Raw genomic sequence first — 23,770 nt, forward strand, 5'->3', positions numbered from 1 at the left:
AGTAACTCTTAAATGTTATGCTTGTCAGGATCTGGGCAGCTCCAGGGTTCCATCTACTGGTCAAGTACTAGAACAACCACCTTGGTCCTTGCAGGATTGGTCCCAGACAGCTGCAGCTCTCAGGCCCTTGATAAGGTCCAGCTGGGAGCCCAGGGGAAATAGATATATAAGAGCAAGCTCTTCCTTCTAGAAGCCTTGGTTGCTGCTGTTGTGTGTTTTACTTCTTATGACTTCCATTGCTGTTCCTGAAGCCTGCCTGGTTTTCTTGTCCCAAGGTATTTAACTCCGTTGGTACTGTTTGTTGACCTATGACTTGCTTGTGACTATGACCTTGCCTAGCTCTATGCTGTATTCCAGGTAGACCTTGGATTGTTATATGACCATAACTCTGTCCTTGCTATTAGATTCCAACCTGTGTTTGGACTCTCTCTTGTCTTGGATTTGGTTTCTTGGTCACAGTGCATTTACCTTGTTTTCTTCTGCCCATGCCTTAGTCACTGACATATCTACTGCAAAAATTACCATTAGAAATAATATTTTGAGGGTTTGTGTGATAACTATGTATGGCTCAGTTTATAAATCTCGCTAGAAGTTCTCTCTCTGTTCTCATTTCCCTTTTTTCAGCTCAATTTCCATTTTTAAAATTTGTGTCTGCTTTGTATCAACTTGATTCAAGGACATTTTCAATGTTAGGCTCACAAGTATAAACAAATATATAGAATCGATACAGAGATTCTATTTCTATCCTATGGGTCCTGCTAGTCATGCATAAAAGATTCAAATAAAGAACTCTAAAACATACATCTGGATGGTGTGGATTACCAGTTAATTCAGACTGTAGAATATATGGGCCCTGTGTTTTCAGGATTATCCTATATTTGTTCAAACCTTAGTCACCAACTTTATTTCAATGTTAGAATATATTTCTGCAAATTTACATCAAAATATTGCTGTGGAAAGGCTGTCTGGAAGTTTCAGCTCTAAACTAATAGATTGCTTACATCCTGGCTTTAGGGAAACTTTCTGTGGACCAGACCTAGAAAATATTTGATTTCTGACACTAGTTCTAGTGGAAGCTTCAAGGTCTGACTACAGCAGTTGTGTTATATGTGCAACTGTATAGCAAGCTCTCTATTGATCTGCAGGTGACACTGCTCACTAGCTTAGATTGCTTTTTAAAAGAACCAGTCAAATTCATGAAGGATGGCTCTCTTATTGGCAGTTAACCAAGACATATCTACGTTTTAAAAACTCCTTCTAGATGCTGGGCACAATCAATAACGGATGCTAGGACTTTCAGGCCATGACTGAAACTATCAAGAGGTATATCTCTGGTTATATAGCCCACAAAAATATTGGGCTAAATAGGCTTGGATGTGATATAACAAGGCAATTCTTACGTTTTTGAAAGTTGTTCAGAGTTGGTACGAAATATATAAGCCTATCTTTTGGCAAGTGGGTAGAGCAATGAAGACCAATGTACCAGGGACAGTGGCTTCTGGTTGTCTCTGGTCATCATGCATAATGCTGCTAATGGAATACAAAGTCCATTAGAGCTTATAGCCAGTCACTGAGGTTAGCGTGTGTGAGGGCCTCATCCTCTAGTCTTTTCAGGTATACTTGCAATTAAGTACTCCTGACCACAGCCAGCATCAAGATATCTAGGAGCAGAACCAGATCCAGGAGTCCTTTTCAACTATGAACTGGCTGTTTCAGGGAAACCAAATTCCTACTTGGGAGTGGCAAATTTTTCCCCTTATTTTAATACAGCAATACCTTGCCTTTCTATAAAACATGCTCGTTACCCAACACCCACAATTAAGCAAGATAAAATAATTAAAAATTAAGTACATATAAAAATAGAAAAACAACTAAATGTTCCGAATATAGGTGAAGTCAGTGTAACGGAAAAGACACATCACTGCTATAGGTCAAATGTGGGTTCATTTAAAAAAAAAGTTTACATGCTAGCAGGAAGGAGAAGAGTGAGCAAATCTTATTCTAGGGAATACTCCCCCACCCCCGCCTTGCGACCCACCGGACTCTGTTAAAAATGTGCCTGGAAGAAGTTCTCCCCTATATTCTAGTTCAGTAAAGCCAATACAGGCATGAAATAGGCCCTCAAGTTTTTGGTGGTTATATCTCAGCTGTGGAGTTCCTCTCAAACAGGGTATATCTGAATGCATCAGTGAAGCTCTTTCAGAAAGTAATACACTTTGTTCAAAGAAGTTAACAGGTGTGTTTTGAATTTTTTGAATATTCAATTGGAATTGTTTTATATATTTCTGTCTCTTAGGTCATGTTGGATCTCCTTTAAATGGAGCAGCCAGGGACAATGGACAGTAGAGCACCTGCTTTTAATGTAGACTTACAGTGCAAGCATTGGTTACCTCAATACTGGATTGTTGTGATATGCTGTATTTAGGGCTACCCTTGAGCTTAGTTTGCAAGCTGCAGCTGGTGCCTAATGCAGTGGGATGCTGCTCACTGGGAGTTGCTTTCCAACAGCAAGACCAGGGGAGAGAAAAGAGGGACTAAAGGGCTCAGGGAGGAAGGTAAGAAAGGGTCCCTTTTTGTTTGTCAAAACCGTTTGATAGAGAATGTGAAGTTTGCTGGCCCTTCTGTGCCCAAACTGTTGCCGGGGGTGGGGGGGGGGGGAGATAGACCTGCTGGTTCTCTTCCTGCTGTCCAACCAGGAAAGTCCAGTGAAGAAAGTTGAGCTGCAAGCACTCAAGGTTGTGGGCAGAGACTTTTGACAGGGTTCTCTCAGGATGTGGCAAGGCAGTGTGAGGTGTCCTGGTTACAGTCTCCTGCCCTGACTTAGGCACTGGCTTTCACATCAGAGCTGTCCGCACCTCTTGTAACATAGAAATAGAGTGAGTCAGAAGGGGTCTCCTGGGCCATCTAGTCTGACCCCTGGCTCTGCTCATGACATGCCTTCCATGTGTACGTCTAGCCATGCATAGGTTCGATCTGAGTCATAATGTTGGTCGTCTGTGTTCATTTGAATGGTCCATAAAGCTTTTAAAAGGCTACAGAGGCAGATAAATGGGAAACTGAGAAATGCTTGCACTCTCTTGGAATCCGTTGCAGCGGTTTTGTTATCCACTGCTTGCAGTAGGTGTGCCTATTTGCTTCTGCTTGTATATTGCTAAAACAACTACCAAATTTTACAAAGGTAGCATAAGTGCCTCCTGCAGAGGAAACAGAAACCTTGTACAGCTGCCTAGGCAAGGCATTTAATGCATAACTGCTGCTTCCCAGACTTTTGCTGGGTTCTGGGCAAGGAAAGTGAGGTCCTTTCAACCATTTAGAGATCCAGTGTGGTGCAGTGCAAGTGCACATCTTAAGAGCAATGCATACCCTTAAAATGGAGCGGGGGAGCGGGGAATCATGCAAGGAAAACCCAACACACACACACACACACACACACACACACACACACAAACACACACGCGCGCGCGCGCGCGCGCCCTGGGCACTGCACAAAGTGAATCTTGAACAGAAGAGATCAAGCCAGGGCCAGTGGTCAGCATGTTCACCTGTTGCCACAACCATTTGGGTGCAATCTTACTGACTGTGCTCTTGATTCTTCTAAATCTCTCAGCTTGGTTCATTTTCTACATGTAATTAATGTTTCATTAATCAAAATGATCAACTTACTGGCACTTTGATGTGTTATGAAAACCACAGAATAATAACTCTTCTATGTCTGTGTGCGCCTGATGACTTATCTGTTAACAAAGTGGCACAATGAGAATTGCAAAGCAGTACTGATGTCGGCCTGTTGCAGCGAAGACGAATGCAGTACCTGAGAAACTAACAAATACATTTATTTATTGAAAGTGTTTCTACCCCATTCTTCAACTGAAAGGATTATTTTTATTTATTGATAAGTTTTTGTGGGTTAGGGCTCACTTCACCTGAACTGTAACATGTTGTCTTCAAGGCTTCGGCAAGGGGCGGCATAGAAATGTTCTAATAAAATAAATAAAAAAACACGTGCATGTGTGAAGAGCGGATAGGTGCTATTACAATGTAAGATGGGAAGGCCCAGCAATGGAAGGGGCACTTGTGCTCCATGGCTTTTTGAAGTCCAATGCAAACATGATTCAGTGAAAGGGCTAGAAGTCCAATTCAGTTGGTAATGCAACATGGTGTACATATGACTGACAAGGGATAATTATTTCCTTTATTCTTCAAAAAGGAATGAAGTAATCTGAATACTTTTTAATATTTTAAGAAGTATTTTAACAGGATGCTGCTTGTAATTAGAGTATGGAACTGATTTCTGGAGTTAAGGAAAGGATAACAACAGGTAACAATTACAAAAATCTCAGACTGAAGCTTTAATTTCCCATTTTATAGTTCCAAGTTGTGTCATACAAGTCTAAAGCCAAATATGTCCCCCATTCCCTGGGTGTTAGTGGTTCCTTCTGTAGTACCCTAAGATTGAATGTATTACTTTGTCCATAAGACAAGGTTAAGAGTGATATCTAGAATACATTCCAGTCTTTCCTAGTTCAGCCTGCCAGCTGCAGAGGCTAATATTGCACATCATGTTGGATCATAGGAAGAACTATGTATGTTTCCAGTCACTGGGTGGCGATAGAGAATGTGTTAATCAGCCCTGTGTCTAGTTCTTCCCCGTGTTGCCCTCTTTGACTAGTTTCAATCTCTTATTCTCCTTCCTCTTCCTCTGAAACAAGCAATGTCCACCTTTTCCTGAGGGAAGCAAGTAACCATAACTCATGCCTTTGCTTGCGGCAAGCTTTAGGGGTTTTTAACATTTAACAATGTTAGATAGCCTTCTTGGATGTGTGGAGGAGCATTAATAAAGTTGCTTTGAACTTCTAAACTGTCTCCAGCCTGTGTTTACTCCTCCTAATACTAAATGTTGTGTTAGAATTGTCTTATACGGAGAAAGTATATTTAAAGATTCAACAGATTAGTTCCTTTTTGTGGAAAGTCTGGTGTGGAAGTGATCTGAGACTTGAATATACACCATCCCAGGTAGCTCATCAAACAGAATCCAACCATAAATCAAAGTTCCAACAGGGGAACCCTGGGGAGTCAGCAGGGCTAATACATGCCCAAGACAAAAGAATATGAAGTAGTAAGGGATAAACCAGGAATGGGCAATTTGTGACCCTCCAGTTGTTTTGTTGTATAGCTCCCATAAGCTTTAGGCAACATAGCCAGTGGTGAGAGCTGATGGGAGTTGCAGGCCAAAACATCTGGAGGGCCATGCACTATCCACCCTCAGTGTAGACTTTGGGACTGGTCTATCTTGTTCAAAAATCTGTTACTTACAGTGAGAAGTCTTCTGGAAAGCATGCAGGCAGAGCATAAAAGCAGTAACCCGCTTCAGCTGATGGTCCTTTAGAAGTGCTCCTCAGAGACATACTGCCTCTGAACATAGAAGTTACAAATAAAACATAGTAACTACCAGTCAGGATTGTTCTGAGAAGGTGTGCCTCCATGATTATACAATCCCCTTACAAATCTTGCTAAGTTAATATTAGTAGATTGATTACTTTCAGTATTGAGATCAAAGTGTAGAAAATGCAAGATGGAGAAAGGGATTACTTTTGAGGCTACTAGCTGGACAATTTGGAATGTCACCTCCCATTTCTAGAAAATTGTCTCCATAGCTTCAAAAATTCCAGAATTATAAGCATATTATAGTAAGTTCCAAGGCACTATGCTATGCTTTTGATGTACAGTAAAGGCTTATGATGAGTTTGCACATTTCAAAAGTAAGATTAAACTTGGCTGGAATACCATTTATCTTTTAAAGTGTTAATCTGATTTATCTCCATTTTGCCATCTTTCTCCCTAATGTACTTGACAGCAGAATTCAATCGTTTTTACTACTGAGTTGGGCCTGAAAGGCCAATGCTCAATTTTCTGTTTCTCAATTTTTATGCAATGTGTATGCTTGGGTACTTGATAAATTCAAACCTTGGGGACAGAACTACCAAGCTATATTGTGAACACAAAGGACCATCAGTTGACTTATATAATAGACATTATTGGTTTAATTTTTTTTAACCTTATGAGGAAAAAAATTGATTCTCTACAATAGATTGTAGAAGTTTAGTGAGTCTTATTTCTGTTTGAGTGCTTACTAGTAAGTTATTTTAAAATGATACACTATCTCTTTCTTGGGAGATAATATTAAACTAACAGGGTTTTTATTGAATAGCAGAGTCATGAGACAGAGGATATAGATAGCAGAGGAGTGGAATGACAATATGGGATCCAAAGTTCTCCCATTCCTTGTGGCCATCTACTGCTTGTGGGAGAGCTTGGTATGAGGAATATAAAGCCACAACCTTAGTCCCTTCTTGATTAATGGTAAGAGTTAAGCCCAGTACCTCCATGGAGGTGCCTCAAGACCTGAGATTTGTTTCTGATGTTGTCTTTTGTTAACTTCTGAACATTCAGGCACAGATCTGTGTAAGTCCACTTACAAACATTTGGATCCTGCTAAGAATTCAGGAGGACACTTGTAAGTGGTAATACTTAAAAGGCTGCTTAAGATATTTTTAAAAGTTATATACAAGAAGATGGGTTTTCTATAAAAGAGTAACAGTAAATATTTTGCTATTTCAGCTCATCACTAGTCAATCCTTTTGACTAAAACCTGAAGCTGTGTCCAATCTTAGTCCTACTTGGAGTTGGTGATGTGGGTTTTCTGAAAAGCTTTTCCATCCAATTATATGACCTTGTGTACAAACACTTCTGTTTGCATTGGAAAATACCTTGATGCCCTACAGCAGTGTGGGCAACTTGTGGCCTTCTACAACTCTCACCTTTGGCTCTTCTGGCTACAGGGTCTTTTTTGTGCCTAAACATGCATAGGATTGTGGTCTTATCTGGAATGCCAGGGTTTAAATCTTGGACCTTGTGCATGCAATGCATAGGCTCTGCCAGCTGTTGCATGAATAGTTTTGCATGAAGGATTGCTCTGATATATGGAGTGCCTGCACTAAAGATCAGCATGTATTAGTTATGCAGCACAAGTAGTCTTCCCTTAACATTGAATTAAACTGTAATACTTACCTTAGATGTACTTGGCAGAATTTGTTCAAGGCAGGTAGTCCTCAGTGTAAGTAGGCAATTGCCCTTTATGAAGAATGTAGCTGAACTGCTCAAGTATGCATCTCAAATGACACAACTCACCCACTTCTTATACTTCACTGAGGTCAATGCAGCACCTAGGAGCTCAATGGCTGAGTTATGCTACAGTTCACTTCAATTAGCAGAGTGCTCTAAGTAGGCAACTCAATTATAATTAGCAAAGCTCCCTGGTTTGGTAACAACAGCAACATAAAAGACATTTCTCCTAGCCAATAAAATATGCAGTTCAATTAGCAGTCCATGCAGGCTGATAATTAAAATATGAAACTTGGCCTTCCAGCTAGGTGATTGCTTACATTGTAGCCTGTCCATGATCATCAATTGTTGTATTTGTATGACTATGATGAGAAATGCCAATAGCTAATGTAATGATACCCTTACAATTGTAACATCAGCACCACTAGGCTCTGCCACATTCACACTGAAAAAATGTTCTTTATTTATCTGTGCATCCAGATGAGTCGGAGCTGGATTGTTGTTTTACCCAGAGTCAGATGGTGAAGTTCTGAATTGTACCACTTCAGACTGCAGGTAGGTCTTTTAAAAGTATCTTTTTTATTTATAGTTTATTGTAAATCAATATTGTACATTCTCAACTGCCTTCAAGTGAAGTCAGAAATCAAGAAATAAGATAAATAGATTTAGATAGATGGATAGTCTTTTACAAAATGGACATCTGCCCATGGAAAAATGTCTGAAAATATTTATGAGGGGTAACTAGTGCTAGTTTACTGAATAAAGGGGCTTTAGCAAATTTATATATCCCACCCGTATACTATGTCTCCTCCTCTCAGGGTGCCTTGTTTAACTTATTTTGAGACCACAGTCCAATGAGGATGCCCATAAGCCTCCTAACTTAGAGGATTCCTGGCCTCTTATGCAGGGCAAGAGAAGTGTAGATAGAATCTTTGCCCTCCCACTCCTCCTGTCCTGCAAGACAGTTAATTGTAGCTGCCTAGCTATGGGACTTCAGTCAGGGAGAAAAGGAGATTGGAGTAGCCTGGAAAACCAAATCTCCTTTCCTCCCCATCCTGGAATGCCCCCTTCACCCTTTCTCCAAGGTGAAACCCTTAACAACCCTTAGAGTAGCAGGCCATGTGGCTTTTCCCATGACAGCTCCAGGGCTGGAGCTCATTTCTGACCTTTGGTCTAGAAATCTGAAGAAGCTTCTCAATCCTTAGAGCAATTATGCCTCCTAGATAGCATCTGCTTGTCTAGAAGAAATCATCCTGATGCTCAGTGTGCACATTTATCACTGAGAGCCTGAGACAAAGCATGGATTCTATCTCTGGACTATAGCTTCTCCCATTCTATCAATTAACTGAGCCAAATGGTTATCCCTGTAACTATTTGCATATAGTTTTTCCATAAAATGTCCTCTTCCAGCAATATGCTGAAGGGAAGGATAGCCTTTAAAAACAACTGTTTTGTACTGAATTTCTAATAGTACACCATAAACCAAAACAAGCCACTTTATAAGAGGTGATAGAACATAGCAGCTAAGTCCCTGGTTTGCATTTCATCTCTACTTTGAACTCACTATTTACCTTTGGCCAGACTCTACTATGCCTATGCTTTCTTTGCAATATCGAGATATTTCTGACTTATCTCAGAGGGCTTTTATAAGCATAAAAAGATAAATGACCTGGTTCAGGCAGCACGATAGCCCTCACTCAACGTTTCCACTCATTTCCAGGGTACTTTAGGGAGTGCTACTTCCTGTTGTGTTTGTGCCCTCCCTCCCACCCCCAGCAAAATCACAGCAGTAGTACTGAATTGTACTCATGGCTTGTTTTGTTCATCAAGATCCTCTAGAAACCCTGAAACAGCCTTTTCCTGTCTTATGTGATAAATGGTCTTCTAAAATCTTATTTATTTGTACCCTACCTTTCTATCAATAAATGGAACTCAAGGCAGCTTATAGGTACAACTATAATGGATTTAAATGATACACTATAATCAAATAAATTTGTAACTACAGTGGAGAAGAGAACTTAAATATTAAAATAGAACCCAACCTAAAGGCCCAATGACAGGGCAAAGAACTTCTTAAAGTGGCCTTTACTTGCTGGCAGAAGAACAACCGAAAAGAAGCAAACATGGCTTCCCTTGAGAAGGAGTTCTACAGCCTGGAAGCAGCCATTAAGTCCTTACCTTGGGTAGCCACCAAACATACCCCAGAAGGCAGGGATCTTGAAAGAAGAGCCTCTCCAAAAGATCTTAAGAACTGGGCAGGTTCACACAGAGCCTCCATGTAAAAGTGCCCCCAGTCCCATTTCAGATGCCTCAGTGTTAGCAGTCAACTGTACTGAAAGCTGCGGAAAGGTCCCTGAATACATCCAGGGACATATGCCACCTGTCTGATTTCCAGGGTAGCTCATCCACCAAGATGACCAAAGCACTATCTGCACCACAACCAAGCCTGAAGTGACTTTGAAGTAAATCTAGATAAACCATCTCATCCAGAAATTCCTGGACCTGAAGGTTTATTTATTTGTTAGATTTATATCCCACATTTTCTTTTTTCAAAGAACTTAAAGTGGCTTTATCATTCTCCTCCTTTAATGACATTCCATAGCAGACCTTGCACTAGTTCAATATGAGCGATTACAGGTATGCTCAGAGGGACAAGGAATTTTGAGAAGCGCAGTGGGGAGGCAGATAATGCTAGCATTCTGCTGATAAACATGGGCTGGCTGTTCATCCCTGTGGGCTCTGGCTCTTTGATCTTTTGAAGGCACGCTCCTATGCAAGTCTAGACACAAAGTCCTGGAATTATAGTCCTTTCTTCTGTCTAAACGTGCAGAGGTTTATGTTCTTGGTGATTGCCCTGCCCCTACACACTTTTCCCAGCTTCATTATCTTTGTTTCATTTAACTAGTTTCTTTATTCATGAGCAATTGCAAATCCATCATAAAACAAATATGCAAATATTTTGTTATGTCCAAACTTTACTGAAATGCACACCATGACTGATTTATTAGTCCTAATCCATCTGGATATAAGGAAATGTTTCAGAATTTGAATATTCTCAATATTGAACAGATCAACAACATGGATTAATGCATTAATGTTTGCTCATTTTGTTCACTCATTTTGCTTAGCTGTTCAGGCAGGGGATGCAATGGACCAAGTAATTATCATAATTTGCCTGCTAGCATGTATTGTAATTCCTGAACAGTAAAAACAAGAGATACTGTACAAAAATGGGGCCAAGTGATGGTGTCTCTATTTAGTCTAAATTGACACCATCCCACCAGTGTTAAGCACCTTTAAGAGGCATTTCTTTCAACTGAACTGTTAAGTGCTTACATATCCTACTGATCCATGCCCTAAATACAGTCAAAAGGCTAAACTCAATGTGACATTGTCCAAGGGCACAATCCAATGGTCCCCTCCCTCGATGCAGGCTCCTGTGCCTTGCCCAAGCATTTTACTTGCTTGCCATTTTTTGGCCCTCAAAAAGGGCAGAGGAGAGGAGGAGGCTAGGTCACTGAGAAACTGATATATGGGGATGGCCCAAGCCACCTCCCCACTTTAAACATGTCCTTTCCTCCCTCTTCAGGTCACATTTGTTCCTTCAGAGGTGCAGCCTGCATGGTTTTTTCCATGTTGGCCTTGAGGGGAGGTTTTAGCCCTCTGAGTCCCAGAACCAAGGTCATAGGATCTCAGTTTTGGGGCTTCAAAGAATCCCATTCCCTACCGTACCCCACTTGCACCTTAAGTTACAGTCCAAGAAATAGATCTTTGGACTGTTGTGAACAGCTCACTAAAAATGTCAACCCAGGGCCCAGCTGCTATGAAACAGGCTAACTCCATGTTAGGCGTAATTTGAAAAGCCATTGAAAATAAAACTGCCAGTATCCTACTCCCTTATACAAATCTATGGTGTAACCACACATAGAATGCTGTGTACAACTTTTTTAGGTCATTCTGCCTTAAAAAAAAGAATATTGTAGATTTAGAAAAATGGGGAAAGGGGGTAATGATCAAGAGGGTGGAGCTATTTTTACTGTTTAACTTCAGAAGCAAGGCAAGTAAAGGGACACACAATAAAGGTGCTCAAAATTATTATGTGGAAAAGGTGCAGACAGAGACTTTTCCTTCTTCTTCCCATAATATTAGGATGCATGGTTCATCCCATGAAGCTGACTGGTGGAAGCTTCAGAACACCTCAAAGGAAGGACTTCTTCAAGTAGTGCATCAACAATTGATTTCACTTCTACAAGATGCAGGGATGTCCACTAATTTGGGTGGCTTTAAAAGGGAATTGTACCAATTCATGGAAGAGAAGGCTAGCAGTGAGTATTTATCTTGATGGCTTTAAGCTACCTCTGTGATCGGAGGAAGTATGCCTGGGGACATGCATTGTGCTCAAGGGTGCTGATGCACTCAGGTCCTGCTTGTGGGATCCTTTGGGCGGCTGGCTGGCCACTGCGTGAACAAAATACTGGACCAGATGGACACTTGATAAGACCCAGCATGGCTGCTTTTAGGATCAGTTGCCCATTAGCAGTACGTGAATAGCAGACTACACAGGTGCACAGGTTTTTTTGGACTGTGTTGTACTATATTTTAAAATATAGCAAAGATTTCTGCATTTGCCTCCCTCCATGTATGTATATAACCACATGAGCTTAGGTAAATATTAAGCAAATCTGTATGTGGGTGTTGTTCTCTTTTATGCATTTTTGCAATTGCATAGAAATACTCAAGGTGGGACACACAGTGGACACTTTAACCTTGAAAAGGGAGCACATATACTGTCTCTGACCTGTATATTCCCATGCTGCCTTTGATCATCTTCTATACTCTAATCTTTTACCTTCTGGAGCCAGCTGCATTGCAGGTTGTCCTGTGCAGTGTTTCCCTAAAGCCATTTAATATTTTTTTTAGTTATAAATGAGGATCTGGTGCCACTGGTTAGTAATTTTTGTGACTCTTCTACCTTCTTCCCAAAACCATTCCTAACTTTTCTCTTCCTGATAAGAGGCTCTATGCCATATATTAACTTCTAAATGCTCTTTGGTACATTTAGCAGTTTATTCATTAACTGAATAGAGAACCACTCATCCCCTTTCAGAAAACTTTTTTTTTTTTTAAATCTACACTATACCATGCTAAAAATCTATTACGTCCATCGTGATTCGAATTTGCAAATCAGTGTCATTCTTTCCCCCCGCTCCGCCCCCGCCACTCAGGCCACAGGTTTTGCAACCAATTAATCTGGTTTTTGAGTGGCCGAGTTAGGGGGAAATAGAGAGAAGATATTTGTTTGCTTGATTCCACATGACAACTCCAGGGTAACTGAATAGACTGTACGGTCGGTTTGACAAGGCAAAGCGGTGAGCCAAGCAGCCTCACATACCAGAGGCAGGGGGTTGGCAGGGGGACTCTGACAGTTGTAATGGATTTTATCCGACTTTCTCCAAAGGCCGACTATTTTGTCTTCAATTATTAATGCTTTTCAGAGGGGTTTCCCTTCCTCCCTGTCTGTGAGGTAATGACTAACGCTCAACTTCAACCAATTTGCATTCATATTCGCTTTTTCAGCAATGAATCATTAATTGCATGCATGGGGGAGAATGGCTGTGTGTCAAAACACCAAAGTTGGATGTTGAAGCCGCATAAAATGTAGCCTTACAGTTGTCGTGGTTTGGGAGATGGCATCGGATGTGGATGTGTTGCAGATGTCTGTAGGTGGATTTGCAACACTGTGTAATTACTATTTTCTCTGAGGTGTAAATTAGTTTGACATGCTACTGAAAGCAAAGGCAGAATCTGTATGTTGGTGCTTCCCTGTATGTAGGTGAATGTATGTTTCAATGCTCTTAATTTCTCTTCAAGGCTCTAGGTCATTGTACTTATCTCTCACCACCTTTTTGTTTCCAAGTAAGTGCCCTACCATGGCAGCTTTAATTTGGGAACAACTGCCATTTAGGAGGACAAAAATATCTCATTGCACAACTTTAACAGACGTCCAGTCAACTGTTTCTGAGAAAGAACTTGAGAGAATGCTTTGTTGTATTCAGAGTGGGTTCTGAGGGTCACAGTCAATTGATTTTGATTTTTTAAAAGTTGAATGATCAGATTCTTCTGCATTCAGGCTTCTCTGAGATTTCATACAAGTCTGCCTGCTTGTCTCCTTGTCTGAGCAGCGATCAAGTTTTGCAATATGACCGTAACATGCATAAAATAGTTTTGACGCACCCAAGCAGGAATGCCCTAAATATTATGGGAAGAAATAATATCTAAACAGTATTCTATGCATGCTTATGCAGAAGTAAACCCTACTGTGATCGATGGGGTGTATTCCTAGAGTGGTGTACAGAAGACTGCAGACTTGCAGAACAATACTTCCCTTGATGCATCTAATCAAAACCAAGTTACATTGAGTTCAGTTAGACTTGCTTCCAGGAAAGTATGCCTAGGAGTGCAGCGTAATTCACCTGTAGTTTGGCAGTACTGCAGTAACTCCCAATGCATTATAGAAGAATTAACGTAAGATAGAAGCACTTCAAAACAAAAATGTACGAAGTATCATGGTCCCTTTCAACTCTGATATATTGCTTTCATTTAACAGAGAAGTTTATAATTGATTAGGGTTACAAAGCTGGAATTATAACAGGAAAGTGGACTGGATGAGTCCTTTTTATTCCTGTGAAGTTGTACTTTCCTACTACTGAAATGCCACTGGAAACTGAAAAAGGTAGGCTGACCAAACAGCCAATATTTTTTATTGGCCCAACCAGTAAAATTATTTTTTTGTCATGTAACCAATATCACAGGCTGCAAGGGTTGTAAAATCTATATTAGCTATGTTGAGCTTCTAATCTGTCAAGTTCCATAGTGGTTCCATCATTCTGCCCACACCTCTCTGTGGAGTCCAGTATTTTTGAAAGCAAACATTTAAATTTTGTGATCTTGCTCAAAAGAGTTTACAATAATTAAAAGCAAATACTAAGACTAAACATGCACTAACCAAACATCAGAAAACTAAAATTAAGAACAAAAAGACTTCTCAACAAGGGAATGAAACTCATCTTGGAGCAAAGTCCTGGTGAAGCCGAAATGTTTCTAGCATTTACTAAAAAACTCTTCAGAAAAGATTGTCCAGGAAGAGAATGTTCCATAATTTTCAACATAGCTAAAATGCTTTGCCCTACTCTCTGGTCAGCAGCAAGTGAGACATGGAGTAAGGTCTCCTAACAAATGCAGTATGCCATACAGGAAGGTTCCTATGGAAGCAAGCAGCCTTCAGAGTTGGCCACTGTAGAAGCCAGACCTCAGTGCTAAGCTAGGTCAAGATGTAAAGATACTGTAGAATTTCCTTTTCAGACATAGGCACCTGCTGTGTCAAAAAACTGCTCTTGAAGGTGCCTCAAATTTTGGTAGACACCTGGGAGTGGCATGGAAAGGGAAAGGGCTACATGTGGAAGCGGGGACTCAAAGCAACCTCACAGGGTTGTTGTGGGGATAAGATGGAGGAGGAGAATGATGTAAGCTGCCTTGAGCCCTTTGTAGGAAAAAGGCAGGCTATAAATTGATAAATAAAATTCCCATGTCACTTTTGGGATCTAGCCATCTGCACTAATATAAATATTCATCACAAATAAGGAATATATATTTTACAACTACAGTATATTTTAATAGGACCATCCTAGGACTACTACCTTTATTTTTTTTCTTCAGACTACAGTAAGGAATCTACTCAGATTTTCCATTTTAGAAATGGTTTGAGAGAAGAGTGTGGTGGCCTATAAGTATAGGTGCAAATTGCTATTTAAATCATAGTGATTATTTATCAATCTGTTCTATCACATCATAGTGAGGGGGATTGTGAACAGGTAACTTCAGTTGCCTGTCAACAGTTTGCACCTGCACAGCCAATTCCCTTCTTACGGGTATTTTTCTTTAAACCAGATTTGGACTAGATACCCTTTCAAAGACAGGACAGGCCTCTGTAAAGTAGGACACACAGGCACCTTGGAAGAATTTGATGTTATCAATATAGAAAACCACATATATACAATATTATGTACTGTATATTTAGCTGGAAGTAAATCCCAATGCGATCAGCCTTACTTTTGAGTAGACATGCATAGAATTGCACAGCTGCGGTGCGATGTATGAACTCAGATGTGAATTTACAAGTGCAGAATTTATCTGCTTTGCAATGCTGTTTAATAACTTCCTCAAACATTTGATTGCAATAGGCATCTTTGCTTGGTCATGCCATCCATGGGCTTTTGCATTAAAATGAAGGGCAGATGCCTGGAAAGAGACGGAGAGGCATGGCAGAAACAATGGCTGTTTTGTGGGAAGAGTGTCAATGTATGCGTCTGATCCCATGGGAACTGCAGTAGACCATACATGCTTTGTGAAAAAGATGCTATTTCAAAATAATCTTTAATCCTTTTGTTTCACTGGAAAACAAAAGGTGAACACTGTTGAAAAGTTACTAAGGAGATTCTATTAATTCTACAACAACTAAAAACATCCTCTGATACTGTGAAAATTTAGCCCCCCATGTATTTCCAAAGTATGTGACCACTATTGATCTAGCTGATAGATGATAAATCCATTCTAACTAAAGAGAGCAAAGAGGAAAATACTTTCTATTATTCAGAATGAGAAAATGAGCTTAAAACTGTCAAAGCTGTGATTTGCCAAAAGTTGGAGGGAAAGTATGGATATAAGCCAGTATAGGTTAATTGATTTAAACTGGCTTTTAAGCAGAGTATTCAACATCAACATAAGTGGCTTGTGACATAGGAGTGGGGGAGAAATTCATTCAGTTTGCATTGTAAATTAATTTTACTTAATGCATCACTTTCAAATCATTATGCAAACAGAAATCTAGTTACTCTTTGAAATTTACATTTCTCCAAATTTTGCAATGAGGTTCTGCAATCAAATGTATATAAAATGTATGCTTGAGGAAAAAGTATAAGCACTTTGAAATTTTAAAAATGCACTATATTAAGAAAATTGTGTGCATAACTGTTTATCCAGAAAGTGTACAAAAATGCATACATGAGGAAAAATAACAGAAATGCTTATATATTTGCTTGCAAACTTTTAAAAAGCCCTCAAAGTTCAGGGTGAACTGAGGTTACAACTGGAAAAAATAGAAACTAAGGAAATTGACAGATTTATCCATTCTTGTATTCAAATGTATTCCTGAATGTAGATTATAATACCTGTATTCACCATCAGATAAAATAATTTATTAAGTAAGACTCTATTGTGTTGTGCTTCATTCCACTATCTGGAAATAATTTTTTCCTTAGTTAATTTATATGGGCAATAGCCCTGCCTTCAGACCAAAAGTATTTCATGAAATATTTATTGTTTGTTGTTGTTGTTGCCTTTATGGACAAAGACCTAAAAATTAGTTCTTGCAATCATTCCTTCTAAGATTGAGTAGATCAGAGCATGTATACAGTTTGCTCAATTTGCTGGTAAGGATGCTTGCAAATATTTCAAAAAAGACCCAAAATATAATGAAATAATCAATGGAAGCATTGGGTTTGAAAGGCAAAATAAATTGTATAAAATGCACAAATTAAAATAAAGCAGTGCACAACCAGAATGCCTTTCTCCCCAACTCCCATCACTATGGTCAATGGTGAAGGATCATGGGAGCGGTAACCCAACATCTTGTTGATACTGAGTTGTGGAATACTCCCCTACTCTCAAGAATGACTTCAGCATGTGCAGAGGTCTTTAGTGAGGAAGAGAAGATGGGAAAGGCCTGTTAATGGGGAAAGTTCTGTTTGCATTTGTTCAAAACACAGCCACTAGGTCACTACTTAAAATTACTGGCCTACTCCCTTTTCAAGCACTATGCAAAGTGCTGTTGCTCACTTTTAAAGCCCTATTCTCCCACTTTGACTTGGGTGTATTCCACGTATTTTGGACCACAGCATGGGAGAGAAACCTCTGGCACATGGAAATTCCCTTCCCACCCCACAGAACTTCTTTGGATTCCTGGGACAAGTCTTGTCATGTGACTGGAGGCAATGGCAGGGGTGTAGGCAGTGGGATCTCAGCCAGCACCAGGAGCAGCAGCTGCTTTCCCCAGCCAAATCTTTTCATGCAGTATGAAGACAACGTACACCAGATGGAGCTGGAGTCCAGACAGGCACCGGGAGAAGTGATGCACAGTGTTTGCATGGCATGCATTGCCCCCATGAGCCCAGTGGGAGACAATTCAGCTCCCCACCTGAAACTGGTTGCCTGATCCTGACCTGAGCTGTACCAACACTGGTGGGGAATGTGTAGTCCTGAACTTCTAGAGGGTACCAAGCTGCATGGAGAAGGCTGCACTGAGCTTTTCCTCCAAGGCCGTCCTTCGAGTGTCTCTGCCATCTGGAGAGAGGGGGGTGGTAGCAAAGGCTCTGTGGAACCCTTTCACCAGCTCAACTAGTACCTACATTTAAGATGGAAGGCAAAGACCTTTAAATGTGCCTTGGCTTTTAACATCTCCATTTTTGTTCTGATGAGATATTAAATACTGCTTAGAGCGGACCCATTGAAATGAAGGGACTTAAGTTAGACTTATATTGGCTACAATCTATTGGCCGATATATCCACTCTAACCCACAACATGGCAAGCAACCCCATGCTGTCTCCATTAATCAGATTTTTGTCCAAACTGATCAGTCAGATGATCACATGGTTACATGGACAGCACTATTTCCATACTCCCTGCCCCATCTTGACAGCCCTTGTGAGCAAAATACCATGGCCTTGCCCTATTCTTGCCTATGAGTCACCTGACTGGTTTCCTGCAGTCCTGAAACAGGTTCTGCCTCTCAAGTGTACCTTTATGTCTGCAGCCCTTCCCAGCTGCTGCATCCTCTACAGGGATTTTTATTAAGTTAAAATAAGCATTGAGATTCCCCGCTTTTTCCTTCTGTGTAACTTTGCACTGCTGTTCGCAAAAGTAATCAGGGAGTCAGAAACATTGCTTTGAGAATGGAAATAAAGCAAGCTACAATGCATCTGTTACTAGGGAACTGATAGTACTAGAAATTGAAGGCTAGAATTGGCTATTCCTGTGGTGGTTCTTGCCCGGGGTCTCTATGGTGTTCCCATTACCAACAATGGTAAAATGGCAATCCCCAGTCCATACAACTGGAAAAGCCATGGTGAAATGTGGAAACCTTAGATCAGATCATTGATCTGCTCTGTAGTTTCAGAAAACCACACAGGAACTCTGGAACTGGGCCTGGGCAACACAGCCAACCTACAGCAGGAAGCTTTCATCATGGCTTCTCACGTCAAAGAGCTTACTCATTGGTTTGTAATGCTGCCTGTTACTGTTGGAAATTGTATTATTGACTGACAACTGTTTAATAGTGCATCAAGTGTTTTGTGGCTTTTTGGTTTTTGCTTATATTTAAATTCTGGGTGGGTTGCCAGATTTCTGTGTGGAAAAGCTAGAAGTTTTAACTGGCTGATTTTATTATTTTTTTGTCTATTACCCAGTCTCAATTAACAGCCCCACAGCCATATTTGCAACTTGCAGACATTCTTACACCCATCCCAGAGCTTTTATTTGGAGGCTGTTGGGGTATGGATACCTGCAGGCAAATCATTCCTATGCAGAAAGGATCCTTAGCCAGTGGAAAGCTCTCCATGCCACAGTAGCTACGTGGCACTCTAGTGACAAAAGTTGACTTGAGCACTCCCAAGCACCACCCCCTTTAAGGGGGGAGGAGTGCACTTGTGTCCCGAAAATCCTCAGGCTGTCCTGTGAAGTCCATGCATGTGGATTAAGAACCCAGGTTGCTGGGTTTGGCCCAAGCTCACCCTTTTGCACACAGCTGAGAGATACCCTGTACGGGGCGCTTCTTTCATAGCCTGCTGCCCAACAGGTTCTGTTGAACTGAGTGGGCTAGCTGGTGGTAGAGCATCATAGCACCTTGGTAGTAGCCACAGCAGTGGCCTGGAGGATTGCTTTCCCACAAAACCAGGGCTAGCCGAATGAGCACCCTTGGCCAAGACCCTCTCAGTGGGTCTTCTCACCCTCCGAGCCTAGTTCTCACTGCTGTTGCCACTGCTACTGTTGCTCCTCATCCACTTTCATGCCCTCGCCACCACTTGTGTGCTTGAGCAGGCCGTGGCTTCTACTGTTCCTTCTCCCCACCACCGCCATCGTCCAGCCAGAGTGAGAAGCAGGAAAACAAGTAGGTTGCCATGGTGAAGAGGGGGCACAGTTCCAGGGGACTGTGCTCCGTGGGGGATAGCTGGGGTGTGGGCCTTCGTATGGTACCTGATCATGCTGCCCTTGATGCCAGCTCTGCACATAGCCCTCCTTGTTCAGCTCCTTGGCACCATACTAGGCCCCAAGAGATAACTACACTACATGGTACGTACCACAACCAATCACAGGGGGAAAGCTTCTACTATAAATGCTTGGATCTCCTTTTAGGGCAGGTTTAGGGAACCACTTGCAGCTCAAAGGTCACTTTAAATCTTGGAGAAGTTTTTTTTGGGGGGGTCACATTTCAGTGGTGAGTAGGTATGATGACAAAATGAGGTAGGGTCATTTTGGCTTGCACCTTTTACTGCCAGCAACTGAATGTTTCAATGACATTTCAACCTTGTCGAATGGAGGCAAATATCTGCAAAGCCAGGAAACTGCCTAGCAGTCAGGGGAAGTGGCATGACTGTTGGTGAATCCTGGATTTGACTGGTGCGTTTGAGGTCCTGTCTACCTGCCTTTTAGGCTCTTTCCATTTCCTCTAAATGGTCCTAGGTACGATCCATTAATGTCATTTGACACCAGAATTTTTGAAATCAAAAGTTGGCAAGCCTCAGTCAGTAGCATGCTGGTTTAAAAAAACAACAACCAAAAGCATCTTAAGGCTACAATCCTATGCACAATGTTCTGATATAGCCAGAGCAAGCAGGAAAGCTTCTGGAAAATGGCTTTGGGAAATGCCCACCCTACTTACCTACTTTGGTTTGAGAGTTGTTTAGTTGCCACAGCTTTTCCCAAAGAATTCTGGAAATTGTGAATTGAGGATGGCACTGAAACTTCTCTTCTAGAGAAAGCCATTCCCTTCCCAGGACTACAGTTCCAAGGAACCCTCTGACACAGGAATCAAAATTAAACCAGTTAGAAATCTGCAAGTAGACACCCTCTTGGTGCATATGCTTGATGAAACACTCTAATTCAAGTGCACAAAGGTACTGAGGAGGTGTTTACGATAATTTGACCTAGACGTCTACAGATGGCTCCTGGCCCACTTTGTATTCATGAGCAGTTTTATTCTTTGGAGAAAAAACGTCTTCTCCATAGTAGTTTCATTCATTTGCTCTCTTTCAAAGAAACACACACACCCCTTTGCAAACTCACTTGGGGTCTCTTCCCAGGAGAGGATAGTTTTTCACTGAGAAAGAGCTCTCTTTTCTCCACTAAAAACAACAGGCTGAAGTTGAACAGACTTTTCTTTTTTTCTTTTTTCTTTTTTTCTTTTTTGGATTTTGTCTCTGGAACAGAGGCTTTCATTCAGAGATAAGGCCACTCTGCTTTTAGGCTTTTTCTGGTCACCTGACAAAGCCCTTGGTAACTTTTAGGCTGCTTTAGTCTGCATTCCACAAATTCCTTATTCCTGGCCATGTAATTAACAGTTTCAGGTTCACTGCATTAACAGTAGATTCCATAACTTTCCACTTGTTGTGCCTTTGGATGTTGGACTGTTGCAACAACCAGGCAAAGCTACCTATCAACCCCGTCTCAAAATTCATCACTTGGTAACTGCAACCCCTCCCCTCCAACAGACCCAAACACCTGTGAGTATCATTATGGAGTCATGATCAGGTAAAGTGTTGGCTTGAATTTGTGCATAGTTGTGTGGGATTCCTTTTTAAGGCAAGATCAGCAATTCTGGAAAAGCACCTCTGTTTTGAACCTAGTTATTCTCATGCCATGAGAATAGTGCTGTGTGTTTGTTTCTATACCGTCCAATAGTCTAAACTTATTTTCAGGATATTTTTTCATTCCTTGACTCTGTATTTGACCTATAGGTCAGAGAATTTAGACTTCTCAGTGTGCTTTGGTTTATTATCTAATTCTTATTTTACTGCTATCCTGTGTTTGTTACATTCAAGTTGTATAATCATTTGCAGATAACACTTTGGTGTGAGTTTTTTAATGGGAGTGGATGACAAGTGTCCATATTATGGCAGGAAAAATAATAAATGCTCTTCATGTTGTTATACAGAGAGGCATTTCTTGTCACTGTTGTGCTCTGCATGCTCTCTAAATAATTAGAATTGACAAGACATGGTGTTAAAACTGTCATTGAAATGAATAGTAGGAGCTGGTTCAATGCAAAACTATTTCACTCTTAAAGTTTTGCAATTAAAATGGCATTTCAGCTGAGAAGCAGAGTTTGGATGTTTTTAGTGGGATCAGTCAGGAAAAGGCATTTAGCTGTACATTTTGAGATTTATATCAACGATTTGCATGCCTGGATTGAAGTGCATTGACTACAGAACTGTACATTGGAATTGACCTGTTCATGGTGCCTGTCAGAATTTATAGAAATGCCAACCTGTCTGCCCTGTGGGAGCCTGTTTTCTTTAAAAATAATGTAGGCATTTGCACAGTATCAAAGCTGCACAGGAAAATGAATGTGGAAAGCATGATAGCATTTAAAAGTGCCTTAAACTTCCATAGAAAAGTAAAATAAGATGTTCTATTGTGCTTCAGATATTTGTAGCAGGAGCCCTATGCAGATTATTGAAAACAAGGGTGAATGGACAGAGGGTGAGAATTAGTCCACAGAATGTGTGTCATTCTCTCCCCCCCCCCCCACAGGCTAAGTGAAGGGGATAAGTTAATGCCATTCTAGGGCAAACTACTTATTCAGTCTCTAGTGCCTTGGAGTCAGCTAAGCCAGGCAGGAGAAGACAGGCGAGATTATAGGCCTGACTATTTGTTATTTGTAGCTGCCTATGGCACCTCAACCACTCTATAAGAACATGCATGAAAACTGGCTTTGCAGGGGATTCCATGCCCAGCCCAGTAACAGGCCAAAAAGAATGTGTGCTGCCCTCTGATGCCAGTGTGCATTAGAACCTTTCTGTTACCAAGGTCTGCTTCATTGCACATCCAGGCTGTGAATCCTGTGCTGGCCCTACGCTCCTCCTGGAATTATACGGACACCTGTCAGGTCACTTCTGCACTGCTTCCTGAGGCTGAAGCTGTCCATGACTGGGGTTGATGCTCCCATTAAGCTATAGTATATTTATTTGTTTGATTCACATCCCACCTTTTTTTTTTACACTGAACTCAGAGCAGCTCATATCATACTCCTCCTCCTGCACTCAGTCTGATCCCCACAACAGACCTGTGAAGTCAGCTGTCACCCAGTGAGCTCCATGGCTGAGCAGGGACTGGAACCCAGATCGCCTGAGTCCCAGCTCCGTGCTCTTCACCACTACACCACACTGGCTCTCCTGGCAGTAACATGCAGGCCTTGCCATAATATGCAAACCACCTATTTGTTCTGACTTAGAACCTTGGTGGAAGAACGTACATTTGCCACTAATTTTAATTCTACACTCAAGGTATCTGCTTGTAGGAAGTCTGATGGCTTACTCTCTGTTACTGTAGTGTGAGTATATAATGTTCCAGGAAAAACAAACAAACTGGTTTTCAAAATATGTTAAAACTGTAAAATACAGGGAGTTGTTCTTTATTGTTTATTGAGTTTAAAATATTGTCATGGTAGATTGCTAGATGATGCCCCGAGATGCCCCAGGCCTACATGGCTACTCTTGACATTAAAACAAAATCTTGTGCTGTAGACATTGTCCAGTTGCTGCTAACCTATTCTTTGTATCTACAGGAGTTTGCTGTGATAGTTTTCACCATAGTTTGTCTAGCCTGAAGCATGCGCAGTCAATGCCCTATGCGTGTAGGGGGCAGAGGTGGCGTTAGGAACCAGCCCACTAGGGCTGGGGCTCTGAATTTTTCATTTGGCACCCCAGTGCTCTGGGAGAGCCTCTGCTCCCCTCCTGTGCATGGCACTTGCTGGAAGAAAGCTACAGCAGCCCTGGATGTTCGGGGAGATTGGACTGGGGGGCTTTTTGCCACATGTGCTTCACCTCCTGCTGCCCCCTTTCCTGACTCTTCCTGCCTGGGCCCTGGATATTTTCAAGATCTCAAAGTACCCCTGTAGGGGGGAAAACCATAGTGCCTGCCCACTATTACAGAGTAAACAGGAGGACAGGGAAAAGAATTCATCTGTGGTTGTCTGGGGATATTTAGTTCGGGCTACATACCCAGGCAGCGACCACAAGAGTCCCACAGGTGCTACGGCTGTCATTGGTATGCACGTCTGTTGCCTGTTTGCCCCACTAACAGGGGAGGATGTGCTTTGCAGACCCTGCCACTGCAGTCCCCTCCGCTGGTGCATACACACACCAGTTAGTGGACAAGGACTTTTCCGCTCAGTTATTATGCAGCAGTGTCTACATAGTAGGCACGCTTGAGGAATTCAGTTTTTCTGATGTGAACTGAACTGATGCGTGCCTCCCAAACTAACAGGCAGATTAGAACATAGTTCGCAGTTCAGTGGATTTTGCAGTGCAATTCTCA

General features: G+C 41.4%; 1 protein-coding gene across 4 annotated transcripts in view; it reads left to right on the top strand.

Annotated features, from left to right (window-relative positions):
* Positions 1 to 217: 217 nt before the first annotated feature.
* Positions 218 to 23,770, top strand: part of VEPH1 (ventricular zone expressed PH domain containing 1) — a 154,117-nt gene continuing 130,564 nt past the window's right edge. The window contains exons 1-3 of one of the 4 annotated variants that reach the window (XM_044434633.1): positions 218 to 275; positions 7,603 to 7,677; positions 11,272 to 11,447. The gene's annotated coding sequence lies outside the window, so the exon portion shown is untranslated. Of the gene's footprint in view, positions 276 to 7,602; positions 7,678 to 11,271; positions 11,448 to 12,378; positions 12,492 to 12,541; positions 12,647 to 23,770 lie in introns of those variants that run through there. The other 3 variants (XM_044434634.1, XM_044434636.1, XM_044434635.1) reach the window with 3 other exon arrangements.

Source organism: Varanus komodoensis, unplaced genomic scaffold (assembly GCF_004798865.1).
Source record: "Varanus komodoensis strain SLA01 unplaced genomic scaffold, ASM479886v1 scaffold28, whole genome shotgun sequence".
NCBI classification, from domain to species: Eukaryota; Metazoa; Chordata; class Lepidosauria; order Squamata; family Varanidae; genus Varanus; species Varanus komodoensis.